General features: G+C 41.7%; 1 pseudogene; it reads left to right on the top strand.

Annotated features, from left to right (window-relative positions):
* Window positions 1–2,961: 2,961 nt before the first annotated feature.
* On the top strand, window positions 2,962–12,058 carry LOC116354710 (ankyrin repeat and protein kinase domain-containing protein 1-like; annotated as a pseudogene).
* The last annotated feature ends 377 nt before the right edge of the window (window positions 12,059–12,435 follow it).

Below are 12,435 nucleotides of genomic sequence, written 5' to 3'. Positions count from 1 at the left end.
GCCCTACACTTTGACTGGCTGTCGTCTAATCGCTCCCGTTAACGGGATTGCAGCCATAAGAAGTTAAAGATGAAGCCATTTCCATAATCATAAAGTAGAGTACTGCTGGCAATCAAGTGTCAAGTGAGGTACATTTTTTCATCTGCGCACACAATTTCCCATAATGATCTCCCTAAGGTCAATGTCAGCGCCCCCGCAAAATCGAATTACCATAATAAAAAAATCCCCATAAAAATCTGTCAATTTAAGATAGAGATACTGTATCCTTTTTTTGCATTGGATGTGTCTCAATTCACCACATCCGGCTATGTAGGAACACTCAGAATGGTTTGGCCTACAAACTATTATGACACATCTATGGAAAGGTGAGACTCGTACATGTCGGTTTTGCTCTAGGACGCCCACAGGCCTCACAAGACTCGTCTGTAGGTCCCCGGTACCAGTCCCAAAAAATTGGAAGTCTATATGGAGACTGCTTGTCTATATAAGGTCATACAGTTTGACAGTGCATGTCAGAGCAAGAACCAAGCCATGAGTTCGAAGGAATTGTCCGTAGAGCTCCGAGACAGGATTGTGTTGAGGCACAGATCTGGGGAAGGTACCAACACATTTCTGCAGCATTGAAGGCCCCAAGAACACAGTGGTCTCCATCATTCTTAAATGGAAAAAGTTTGGAGCTACCTAGAGCTGGCAGCACAGCCAAACTAATCAGGGGATAAGGGCCTTGGTCAGGGGCCTTGGTCTGGGAGGTGACCAAGAACCCAATGGTCACTCTGACAGAGCTCCAGAGTGCCTCTGTGGAGGTGGGAGAACCTTCCAGAAGGACAACCATCGCTGCAGCACACCAACAATCAGGCCTTTATGGTAGAGTGGCCAGAAGGAAGCCTGTCTCAGCCTCCAGTATTTATGCTGCAGTAGTTTATGTGTCGGGGGGCTGGGGTCAGTTTGTTATATCTGGAGTACTTCTCCTGTCCTATTCGGTGTCCTGTGTGAATCTAAGTGTGCGTTCTCTAATTCTCTCCTTCTCTCTTTCTTTCTCTCTCTCGGAGGACCTGAGCCCTAGGACCATGCCCCAGGACTACCTGACATGATGACTCCTTGCTGTCCCCAGTCCACCTGGCCATGCTGCTGCTCCAGTTTCAACTTCCACCTGACTGTGCTGCTGCTCCAGTTTCAACTGTTCTGCCTTATTATTATTCGACCATGCTGGTCATTTATGAACATTTGAACATCTTGGCCATGTTCTGTTATAATCTCCACCCGGCACAGCCAGAAGAGGACTGGCCACCCCACATAGCCTGGTTCCTCTCTAGGTTTCTTCCTAGGTATTGGCCTTTCTAGGGAGTTTTTCCTAGCCACCGTGCTTCTACACCTGCATTGCTTGCTGTTTGGGGTTTTAGGCTGGGTTTCTGTACAGCACTTTGAGATATCAGCTGATGTACGAAGGGCTATATAAATAAATTTGATTTGATTTGATTTGAAGGAAGCCAGTCCTCAGTAAAAGGCACATGACAGCCCGCTTCGAGTTTGCCAAAATGACTCTCAGACCATGAGAAACAAGATTCTCTGGTCTGATGAAACCAAGATTAAACTCTTTGGCCTGAATGCCAAGCGTCACATCTGGAGGAAACCTGGCACCATCCCTACGGTGAAGCATGGTGGTGACAGCATCATGCTGTTGGGATGTTTTCCAGTGGCAGGGACTGGGAGACTAGTCAGGATCGAGGGAAAGATTAACGGAGCAAAGTACAGAAAGATCCTTGCTCCAGAGCGCTCAGGACCTCAGACTGGGGCAAAGGTTCACCTTTCAACAGGACAACAACCTTAAACACATATCCAAGACAACACAGGAATGGCTTCGGGACAAGTCTCTGAAAGTCTTTGAGTAGCCCAGCCAGAGTCTGGACTTGAACCCCATTGAACATCTCTGGAGAGACTTGAAAATAGCTGTGTAGCAAAGCTACTCATCCAACCTGACAGAGCTTGAGAGGATCTGCAGAAAATAATGGGAGAAACTCCCCAAATACAAGTGTTCCAAGCTTGTAATGCCAAAGAAAGAAGACTAGAGGCTGTAATCACTGCCAAAGGTGATTCAACAAAGTACTGAGTAAGGGTCTGAATACTTATGTCAATGAAATATATATAAATAGATTTTATATATCTTTGCAAAAAATTCTAAAAAACAGTTTTTGCTTTGTCATTATGGGGTTTTGTGTGTACATTAATGAGGGAAAAATGATTTAATACATTTTAGAATAAGACAGTAACGTAACAAAATGTAGAAAAAGTTAAGGGGTTTGAATACTTTCCGAATGCACCGTAGCTCAGCAGTATTCCCCACCTCCCCGGCTTAGACAGAGCTTCAGACGGTATTTTTTATTAATCTGGCCTGATTGCAGACCCCAAACCTACAGTACTCTACAATAGATTTATCACACTGTAATATCTGTTTGGATGGATTGCTTTGGATACCCTCCAAGAACTGAGAAGAAAATGGCTATGATTATCCATATATGGATACATATCATTATGGATGTCTCTATTGTGATTGATTGATACTCTGGTGTCAAATACTGTCAAACACATCATGCATTAAAGCTCATCATAGCACTTGAGTGAATATATACACTACAGCATACCAGGCATCAGAGCTACCTTTATCAGGTTTCCTTCCTGCTGTCTGATGGGAACTTAAGCAATTTTCTTGCCAGGCAGTGGAAACCGGTTGTTACATTGCTATGCAAACAAGCAGTGACATGGCTCCTCCCACATTTAACCACATTTGAGTCTTAGATACACTTGTTCGCTGCATCGCCTCCTCGGTACTTGTCTACACATTTCATGGACAAAGGAGACCCCACGGAGATATATTTCTGGGTTTATTTGAGATTAGAGACGGTGTTGTGACACACAGGGGGAGCTTTGGCAGGGGCATCGGGAAGTTCAGGATCTTCAAGAAGGATGACTGTGAGGCTGACTGGATTAAGGTGACGGAACGCAGCTTTGGCCAGGTTTACAGAGTGAAACTCAAGCTTTGGAGGGAAAATTGTGCCCTGAAAAGCTTCTAAACCATCCTCACTGGCATCAGTTTCTACATGTATTGTTAATGTGGCTTTATGGCAGGATATACTCTAGAACAGAGCAACCAATAAATCACATCATTAAATTGCCAGTTTTGAATAGAATAACAATCACTAAAAGAGAGCTCATTTGGGTGTTTGGATAAGTAGCAGTTTGCAGTGTTGGTCTAAATATCGGGAAAATAAAGGTGTTCGATTTGAAAGATTGAAAATGACAACAGAAACATTTTTGCTGAGGCTACTCAGGTGTGAAAAAAACCTGTCAACTCCCCCTTACACTTGTCTTTTCTTTGTTTGTAGGAGAATGATAGAGGAGGCATCCAAGATGGAGAAAGTAACATTCAAGTACATTTACGGGGTGTGTAATGACCCTCCCGCCGTGGTGATGGAGTACATGAGTAATGGCTCCATGGATCATCTCCTCACCAGCCATGCGTTGGTGTGGCCCAAGAAGTTCCAAACGATTCACGAGGCCACCACAGGCATGAACTTCCTTCACAGCATGAACCCTCCACTTCTCCACCTGAACCTCAAGGCTTCAAGCATCCGTCTAGACGATCACCTCCACATCAAGGTGAGGATAGCTCTTTAGAGACGCCGATATGCCGTTAAAGCAGCTATAACTTTTTTTTAAATGTAATGAGCGAGACGAGAGTCATTAATGATCTCTTGACTATTTTTTAATTAGGCATGCAAACATTAAAACGTGTAGGGTTATATTTCAATATGAGTTCAGTGGTACATGCTAATGATTATCAGTATGAAGAAAATTTCCCTCCAAAGATTTCAGTTTTTTACTTAATTAAGTGGGAGGTTGGGAGCAAGAAGGAGTTAATTGAGAATTTGATGGCAAGAGGAAACATTTGCTACATACCTCCAGAGCCTTTTTTTTTTCATACCTTTATTTAACCAGGCAAGTCAGTTAAGAACACATTCTTATTTTCAATGATGGGACAGTGGGTTAACTGCCTGTTCAGGGGCAGAACGACAGATTTGTACCTTGTCAGCTCGGGGGTTTTGAACTCACAACGTTCCGGTTACTAGTCCAACGCTCTAACCACTAGGTTACCCTGCCGCCCCACTTTTACCCTGTGCTCTGAGCATCGGGAACCAAGTTCGATGTTTACAGGTAAGGTAGTTGCCACGGGTGAATTCCTACAAACTCACACATAGGCCCACTATAGAACTGTGTCAATGGGCTAGTATTCTCTCTCTCTGCAGACAAATTCCCTAGTGTATGAAGTAATACATACAAACTATAAATATAATTAACACTGACTATAAGTCATAGATTTTTTTTCAATATTAATTTCTAATACGGTATTATCTTTGATCATGTAATTTAGATTCAATTTACACTTAACAAAAATATAAACGCAACATGTAAAGTGTTGGTCCCATGTTTCATGAGCTGAAATAAAAGATCCCAGAAAATATATAATATGCACAAAAATCGTATTTCTCTCAAAATGTCTGCACAAATTTGTTTACATCCCTGTTACTGAGCATTTCTCCTTTGCCAAGATAATCCATCCACCTACAGGTATGGCATATCAAGAAGCTGATTAAACAGCATGCTTATTACATAGGTGCACCTTGTGCTGGGGACAATAAAAGGCCACTCTAAAATGTGCAGTTTTGTCAACAACACAATGCCACAGATGTTTCAAGTTGTGAGGGAGCGTGCAATTGGCATACTGACTGCAGAAATGTCCACCAGAGCTGTTGCCGGAGAATTTAATGTTAATTTCTCTACCATATGTCACCTCCAACATCATTTTGGGGCGGCAGGGTAGCCTAGTGGTTAGAGCGTTGGACTAGTTTGAAGGTTGCAAGTTCAAACCCCTGAGCTGATAAGGTACAAATCTGTCATTCTGCCCCTGAACAGGCAGTTAACCCACTGTTCCTAGGCTGTCATTGAAAATAAGAATTAGTTCTTAACTGACTTGCCTAGTTAAATAAAAGTAAAATATATATATTTTTTTGTTGTTGAGAAATTGGCAGTATGTCCAACCAGCCTCGGAAACCACAGAACCATGTGTAACCACGCCAGCCCAGGACCTCCACACCGTGCTTCTTCACCTGCAGGATCGTCTGAGACCAGCCACCTGGACAGCTGATGAAACTGTGGGTAAATGCTCATCTTTGATGGCCACTGGTGCGCTGGAGAAGTGGGCTCTTCGTGAATGTATCCTGGTTTCAACTGTACCAGGCAGATGGCAGACAGCATGTATAGAGTTGTATGGGCGGGTGGTTTGCTGATGTCAACCTTGTGAAGAGAGTGCCCCATGGTGGTGGTGAGGTTATTGCATGGGCAGGCATAAGCTACGGACAACAAACACAATTGTATTTTATCGATGGCAATTAGATCCTGATGCCCATTGTCATGCCATTCATCTGCCGCCATCACCCATGTCGCAAAGACCTGTATATACAATTCCTGGAAGCTGAAAATGTCCCAGTTTTTCCATGGCCTTCATACTCACCAGACATGTCACCCATTGACCATGTTTGGGATGCTCTGGATCGATGTGTACGTCAGCGTGTTCCAGTTCCCACGAATATCCAGCAACTTCGCACAGACATCGAAGAGGAGAGGGACAACATTCCACAGGCTACAATCAACATCCTGATCAACTATATGCAAAGGAGATGTGTTGTGCTGCTTGAGGCAAATGGTGGTCACATCAGATACTGACTGGTTTTCAGATCCACGCAATTATCTTTAAAAAAAAACGTATCTGTGACCAACAGATGCATATCTGTATTCCCAGTCATGTGAAATCAATAGATTAGGGCATAATGGATGTATTTCAATTACCGCATTTCCTTAAATTAACCATAACTGAGTAAAATCTTTGAAATTGTTGCATGTTGCATTCATATTTTTCTTCAGTGTAATTAGACACATGGGGAAAGAACCACATACACATTATCTGGTATTACGTGTTCCTTGTTTTAATTGAGCTTCTCTGTTGTTATGTGGGAAATCCTGACCCAGAAGAACCTTATCAAGGTGGGAAATGTGAGTAGTGGTAATGCATTCTGATTCATGTATCAATTCTTTCTTTTTATTGAATCACAGACACGGTAGTGTTTGACAAAGTTCAGGTTGTTAAACTATACGAGCTAATAATCACATTTTACTTTGAGAGGTCATGTTTTTCAAATGATTTCTTATCTGAATGAACATATAACTTCCTGTGATACAGGTAAAAGGTCAGGTGTGGAAAAGATCCCTGATGACAAGCCACACAAAAGTGAGCAGATGATCACAATAATGCAACGGTGCTGGGATCAGGATCCCAGAGAGAGGCCGACTTCTCAGGTAACACTTCACCTGATTGCAGATCTGTTTGTGCTGTAAATTACTGGAGAATAGAATGGAAACATTATTTTTAATTTGGTTAAAAAGAAGTTTCAGCCACGGTGCAGTGCAAGATGAAGAGATATTTGGGGGTTTTACTCAATGGCACAATAGTAATGATCTGAAACCAGCAGCCCTCCAGTAGCCAATAGGCCTATTGGCCCAGTAGGCCTACCTACGGCCAACCAACTCCTGTGGTCATTGTCATCAATGCCTGGCATACAAAACAATCTGGGATCGGTCTAGATAACATTGTGTGTCCCTCGCCATACCAAACAGCAAACAACAACAAAACAATCCTATATTGGAGACAGCAAAAGGGGGAGAATAGCCACACTGGGTTATTATCAGAAACAGTATAGAAACAGAATGGCCACCGCTTTGTAATCACTAATAGTCAAGAAGGAAATTATGAACAGCCTTTGTTGTCTCCAAGTGCCATAGGCTTATCTTTTCAAAGAAAAATAAACATTTTAAGCCCACACAATACCCATGTGAGTGCTCCAGCGCATTGTTTCTTGAAAACAAGGCAAGCCCATCTGTTGGAGAATGACACAATATGGTTGAACATGTTGTGTGGTCTTTGTTCAGTAAACGATTGGCTGATCTTACACTGGCTGAGGCCAGATCCTCAGACGGGTTGCAAAGGGAGGGCCTATTACTGGTAACTTTAGAAATTTAACAGTAAACTACCAGAATTTTGGTTAATTTCAAAGATTTTATGGAATTTTCATCACAAGACATCTAGTGGCCTTTTTAAGTACATCAGATTATCACTGGTGTCTGTAATTATCTCTGGCCCACTGCGTGGCCTTAACCTGTCCCCCTATTGTTTGTGGAGAAATGCTCTGATGAAGGTCAACTGACTGAAAGCTTAGTCTCTATTAAAATATATTTATATCTGACTGGAAGTTTGATACTTTTTCCTGTTTCTGCTTCCAGCACCTTCACTATTCAGTTTTGGGTGTGCGGAAGATTCTGCCTTTTTATCTACACGGATTTTCATCACATGTAAAAAAAATACAACATAGTAAAATAAGATGATTTTAAGATAAAGAAATTGAATGTCAAAGCTGTAAAACATTATCCTAAATATAACCCATCAACATAGTGAAATAGTGTTTCAGTATTAAAAATCCTTTATATTTTATACTTTATATCCTTTGTATTTATTTTACTATGTCCACATATGTTTGTTGTAAATGTTTAGGGGCCGAACTGTTTGTTGTGAAAAAAGTAAATATTGGAAGAGTTGCAGAGATTGTAAGGGTATTCGTCGTCGGAAGATGAGGAATCATCGGACCAAAGCGCAGCGTGGTAACGGTTCATGCTTTCTTTATTTAAACTGAACACTATAACAAAAATAACAAAGAGAATAACCGAAACTGTCCTGTAAGGTGCAAACACTAAACAGAAATTAACTACCCACAAAAACAATGTGGGAAAAAGCTACCTAAGTATGGTTCCCAATCAGAGACAACGATAGACAGCTGTCCCTGATTGAGAACCAAAAACAAAGAAATACAAAAACAGAAAAAATAACATAGAATGCCAAATTACACCCTGACCAAACCAAAATAGAGACATAAAAAAGCTCTAAGGTCAGGGCGTGACAGAGATATTTGAAAATAATGACATTGTTGATTAGATGCTTTTTTCATTAATTAGGCAATTTTCTCTTGAACCATATGGTCTATTTACTAAAAACTCATGGACAATACAGACACAGATAAAAAAAAAAAGATATATTTTATTTTACACTACCGGTCAAAAGTTTTAGAACACATTCAAAGGTTTTTTGCGTGTTTTTTAAAACTATTTTCTACATTGTAGAATAATAGTGAAGACATCAAAACGATGAAATAACACATATGGAATCATGTAAGAGAATGCCAAGAGTGTGCAAAGCTGTCATCAAGGCAAAGAGTGGCCATTTGAAGAATCTCACATATAAAATATATTTTGATTTGTTTAACCCTTTTTTGGTTACTACATGATTCCATATGTGTTATTTCATCATTTTGATGTCTTCACTATTATTCTACAATTTAGAAAATAGTACAAATATAGAAAAAGCCTTGAATTGAGTATGTGTTCTAAAACTTTTGACCGGTAGTGTATATGAATACATTTTATTATTAAAGTAAAAATGACTAAAGTTACCATATATTGACATAGATTACCTGTTAATTACAGAAAATTATGGTACATTTGGTAAATTACCGGTAGTTTATTTACTAAGTGCTTTTAAAAACGTTTTTTTTACCATCACTCCGACCTGAATTGCACAGCACTCAGTAACTCTGCATCTGTTTCCGTTAAAGATCATAATTATCCTGTCCGGGGCTTGTAGACTGTGAGCTTTCTGATCTTAGACTTTGAGGAGACTCGGAGAGACTCGGAGAGCACATGCTCTGCTCACTGTAATGCTTATTGATGTGAGATGCCTTGTTGTAATATTCTAAAATGAACTCGGATAAGATTTGATCATTTACAGGAGCTGCAGGTCACCTAGTTAGGAAGCAATTAAAGGCAGAGGATTAAAGTGCCATGTTAATGAATACTAACGAACACCATATGTATGCAAACACTGCCGCATCGAAATTAGCAACAATTTTCCGGTCCTGTAAGCATATCGGTGGGATTTGATTTATGCATCAAACTTTGTTACAACCACAATTTGATTAGCTGCATTATCATGCCCTCCTCTATTGAGCCAGTAGGCCCATATTTTCCACATTACAGCATTATTATGCATAAGAATAGGTTATTTGCATTCTACTATCATAAAACGGACACCTTAATTCTGTATGAACAAAAGTGTACGTTTGTTTCCGTGTGATTTTTCTTGGGCCCTTGAATATTGTCTTGGCTACAGCAGTTGTTGTACATTATGAAAGGTTTCATAAAACTATAGTGCCTCATGGATTTTATAATCAGTCTTTCCCAAGATCAAAAACACTAATGTTTGAACAGAATTCCAAATGAATGAATGACAATATTCACACTTGTACACATCTTTTTAACCATTTTGAGTATGACCGATGCATGCAGCAATTTGAGATTCTGTTATCAACATGCAAACCTCTCTGTCTGTTTCTTTTTTTCCAGATACTGTTCGAAAGACAGAAGCTCTGAGTGATGTCCTGGGAATAGGTGGATGTAGCAACGGGGAAAAGACACACTCACCTGATTATACCATGCTGTCGTCCAGCTGCAGGAGAGTGAGTGCTCAGTGCTGCATCCTCCATCAATGTTGAGATAACAAATACAGAATCCACCATCAATGTTGGGATAACAAATACAGAATCCTCCATCAATGTTGAGATAACAAATACAGAATCCTCCATCAATGTTGAGATAACAGATACAGAATCCTCCATCAATGTTGAGATAAAAAATACAGAATCCACCATCAATGTTGGGATAACAAATACAGAATCCTCCATCAATGTTGAGATAACAAATACAGAATCCTCCATCAATGTTGAGATAACAGATACAGAATCCTCCATCAATGTTGAGATAACAAATACAGAATCCACCATCAATGTTGGGATAACAAATACAGAATCCTCCATCAATGTTGAGATAACAAATACAGAACTCTCCATCAATGTTGGGATAACAGATAGAAAGCTCTCTCTCTCTGTCTCTGTCTCTGTCTCTGTCTCTGTCTCTGTCTCTGTCTCTGTCTCTGTCTCTGTCTCTGTCTCTGTCTCTGTCTCTGTCTCTCTCTCTCTGTCTCTCTCTCTCTCTCTCTCTGTCTCTCTCTCTCTCTCTCTCCTTCTCTCTCTCTCTCTCTCTCTCTGTCTCTCACGGTTTGCTCTCCCATGTGAATTTAAAAGAAGCCCATGATAATGTCAACTGTATGGTTGTATAATGTGTGCATCTTATAAACAGTTCTCCTTAGCTCCGGTCACATGTCCATCTGGTGCATCTCCAATATATGGGACAGAAAATGTTCTGCACAATATCAATAGCTAACTGTTACATGTCAAGGTGATAAATAACTACTCCATTTATAACAACATTAACTTGTTGATGTGCTGCTATTATGATGACTACTATTAACGCTTCATTTTCATCATATCTCCATTAAGAAATCCACGTGCTCACTCGCCAACCCTTCAGGTGGGAACTGAAGAAGGAAATGCTTTGCTAGTTAGAGAAATTGACAAAAGCTGTCCCTTTGGATCATGTGACAAAATGTCTATCTCACTCTGACAACTTAGACCTGGGACAAAACAACAACTGTGCAAAATGAATAATGCATAGGAGGAAAGCCTTGTCTCTCTTTAGATAAAGCCAACTTGTATGCAAATTCATGCACATTTTAATAAACCATGGCTAACGGCCTTGAGAACGTTGTGCGTCTCCTCCTTACATGGCTGGGGAGCGCCGACGAGTGCAAGGAGCTCCGTGGGAGGATGGTGTTTCACGTGGCAAGTGTGTACGGCCACCTCACCTCACCAAGCTCCTGCTCAGTAAGGGAGTTGACCACAACGGGACTCCCTGACCATCGCTCTACACCTGGCTGCCGAGGAGGGCCCACAACAGGGTGGCCAGGTGGATGGTGAAAGCTGGTGCAGGTCAACTCCCTGGACAGCTGGCATTACACCCCTTTACACTTCGCTGCCCTCAATGGACACACGGGCATCTGCAGGTTGCTGTTGGGCAACGGGGCGATCCGTGACCCCACAGTTGGACGCCAATGCACTTGGCTGCGCTGAAGGGGAAGCTCACCAGGGCTCTGTGGACCTGCCAGGGAAGGGCGGCTGGACGCCCCTCCACTTGACCTGCCACCACGGGCAGGAAAATGTGGTGTCCAAGCTGCTGGCGGCTAAGGCCAATCCCAATGTGGCAGAGGATAGCGGCTGGACGGCACTCCACTTGGAGTGTAATGGTGGGCTTTTCCCCTGTGTGCTCCAGTTTATCACGCATCGGGCCAACGTCAACGCTCAGAACAACAGCCAGGCCACTCCGTTACACCTGGCTGCCAAGAATGGCAGCGTTCTCATTCCCAAAGCCCTGCTATTGAACGGGGCAGAGAGGATTAGTAAGGATTCGACAGGCTGCACAGCCCTATACCTGACCAGGAAGTGTCAGAAAGAGGAGGTAGTGCAGCTACTGGAGGACAGTTAGTGAGCCTTTCACACTCCTGAGCCGAACCGAGCTGAGCAATGCCAAGCTGTACTGAGCTGAACCGAGCCAAACATAACTTAGCTGGCCTGGTTACATATCCACTATTGTTGCTGGAACTGTGGAACTGTAAAAAATAATAATGTGAGAAGAAGCTATCTGAGTCAGAACAATTTGGTTTGGGTTGGCAAGATAGTGTACTAGAAAGGGTACTAGAAAGAGAACAACGGCATGTTGAAATATAACTCTGGACAGGGTAACACTGATGTCAGGCGTAGTGCCAGTAGAGTACATCACTGTTGGGAAGAGTGTATTGATTCTCTCTACTGATTTATGTCCCTACGGTGTCTAAGCTGCTGGACGGTAGCGTCCTACCTGGCCAACATCCGGTGAAATTGCAGAGCGCCTAATTCAAAATACAGAAATACTCATAATAAACATTCATAAAATATACAAGCGTTATACATCGGTTTAAAGATTAACTTCTTGTTAATCCAGCCACTGTGTCAGATTTCAAAAAGGCTTTACGGCGAAAGCATACCATGCGATTATCTGAGGACAATGCCCCACTTACAAAAACATACAAACATTTTCCAGCCAATTAGAGGAGTCACAAAAGTCAGAAATAGCGATAAAATGAATCCCTTACCTTTGATGATCTTCATACGGTTGCACTAACAAGACTCCCAGTTATACAATAAATGTTTGTTTTGTTCAATAAAGTCCCTCTTTATGTCCCAAAAACTGTTGGCACGTTTTGTTCAGTAATCCACTGGCTCCAGGGCGGTCAAAAGAGGCAGACGAATAGATCCTAATAGTACCGGTAAAGTTCATCAAAACATGTCA

Source organism: Oncorhynchus kisutch, linkage group LG18, assembly GCF_002021735.2.
Source record: "Oncorhynchus kisutch isolate 150728-3 linkage group LG18, Okis_V2, whole genome shotgun sequence".
In the NCBI taxonomy this organism is placed as follows: domain Eukaryota; kingdom Metazoa; phylum Chordata; class Actinopteri; order Salmoniformes; family Salmonidae; genus Oncorhynchus; species Oncorhynchus kisutch.
This window is presented reverse-complemented; position numbering and strand designations above follow the sequence as displayed.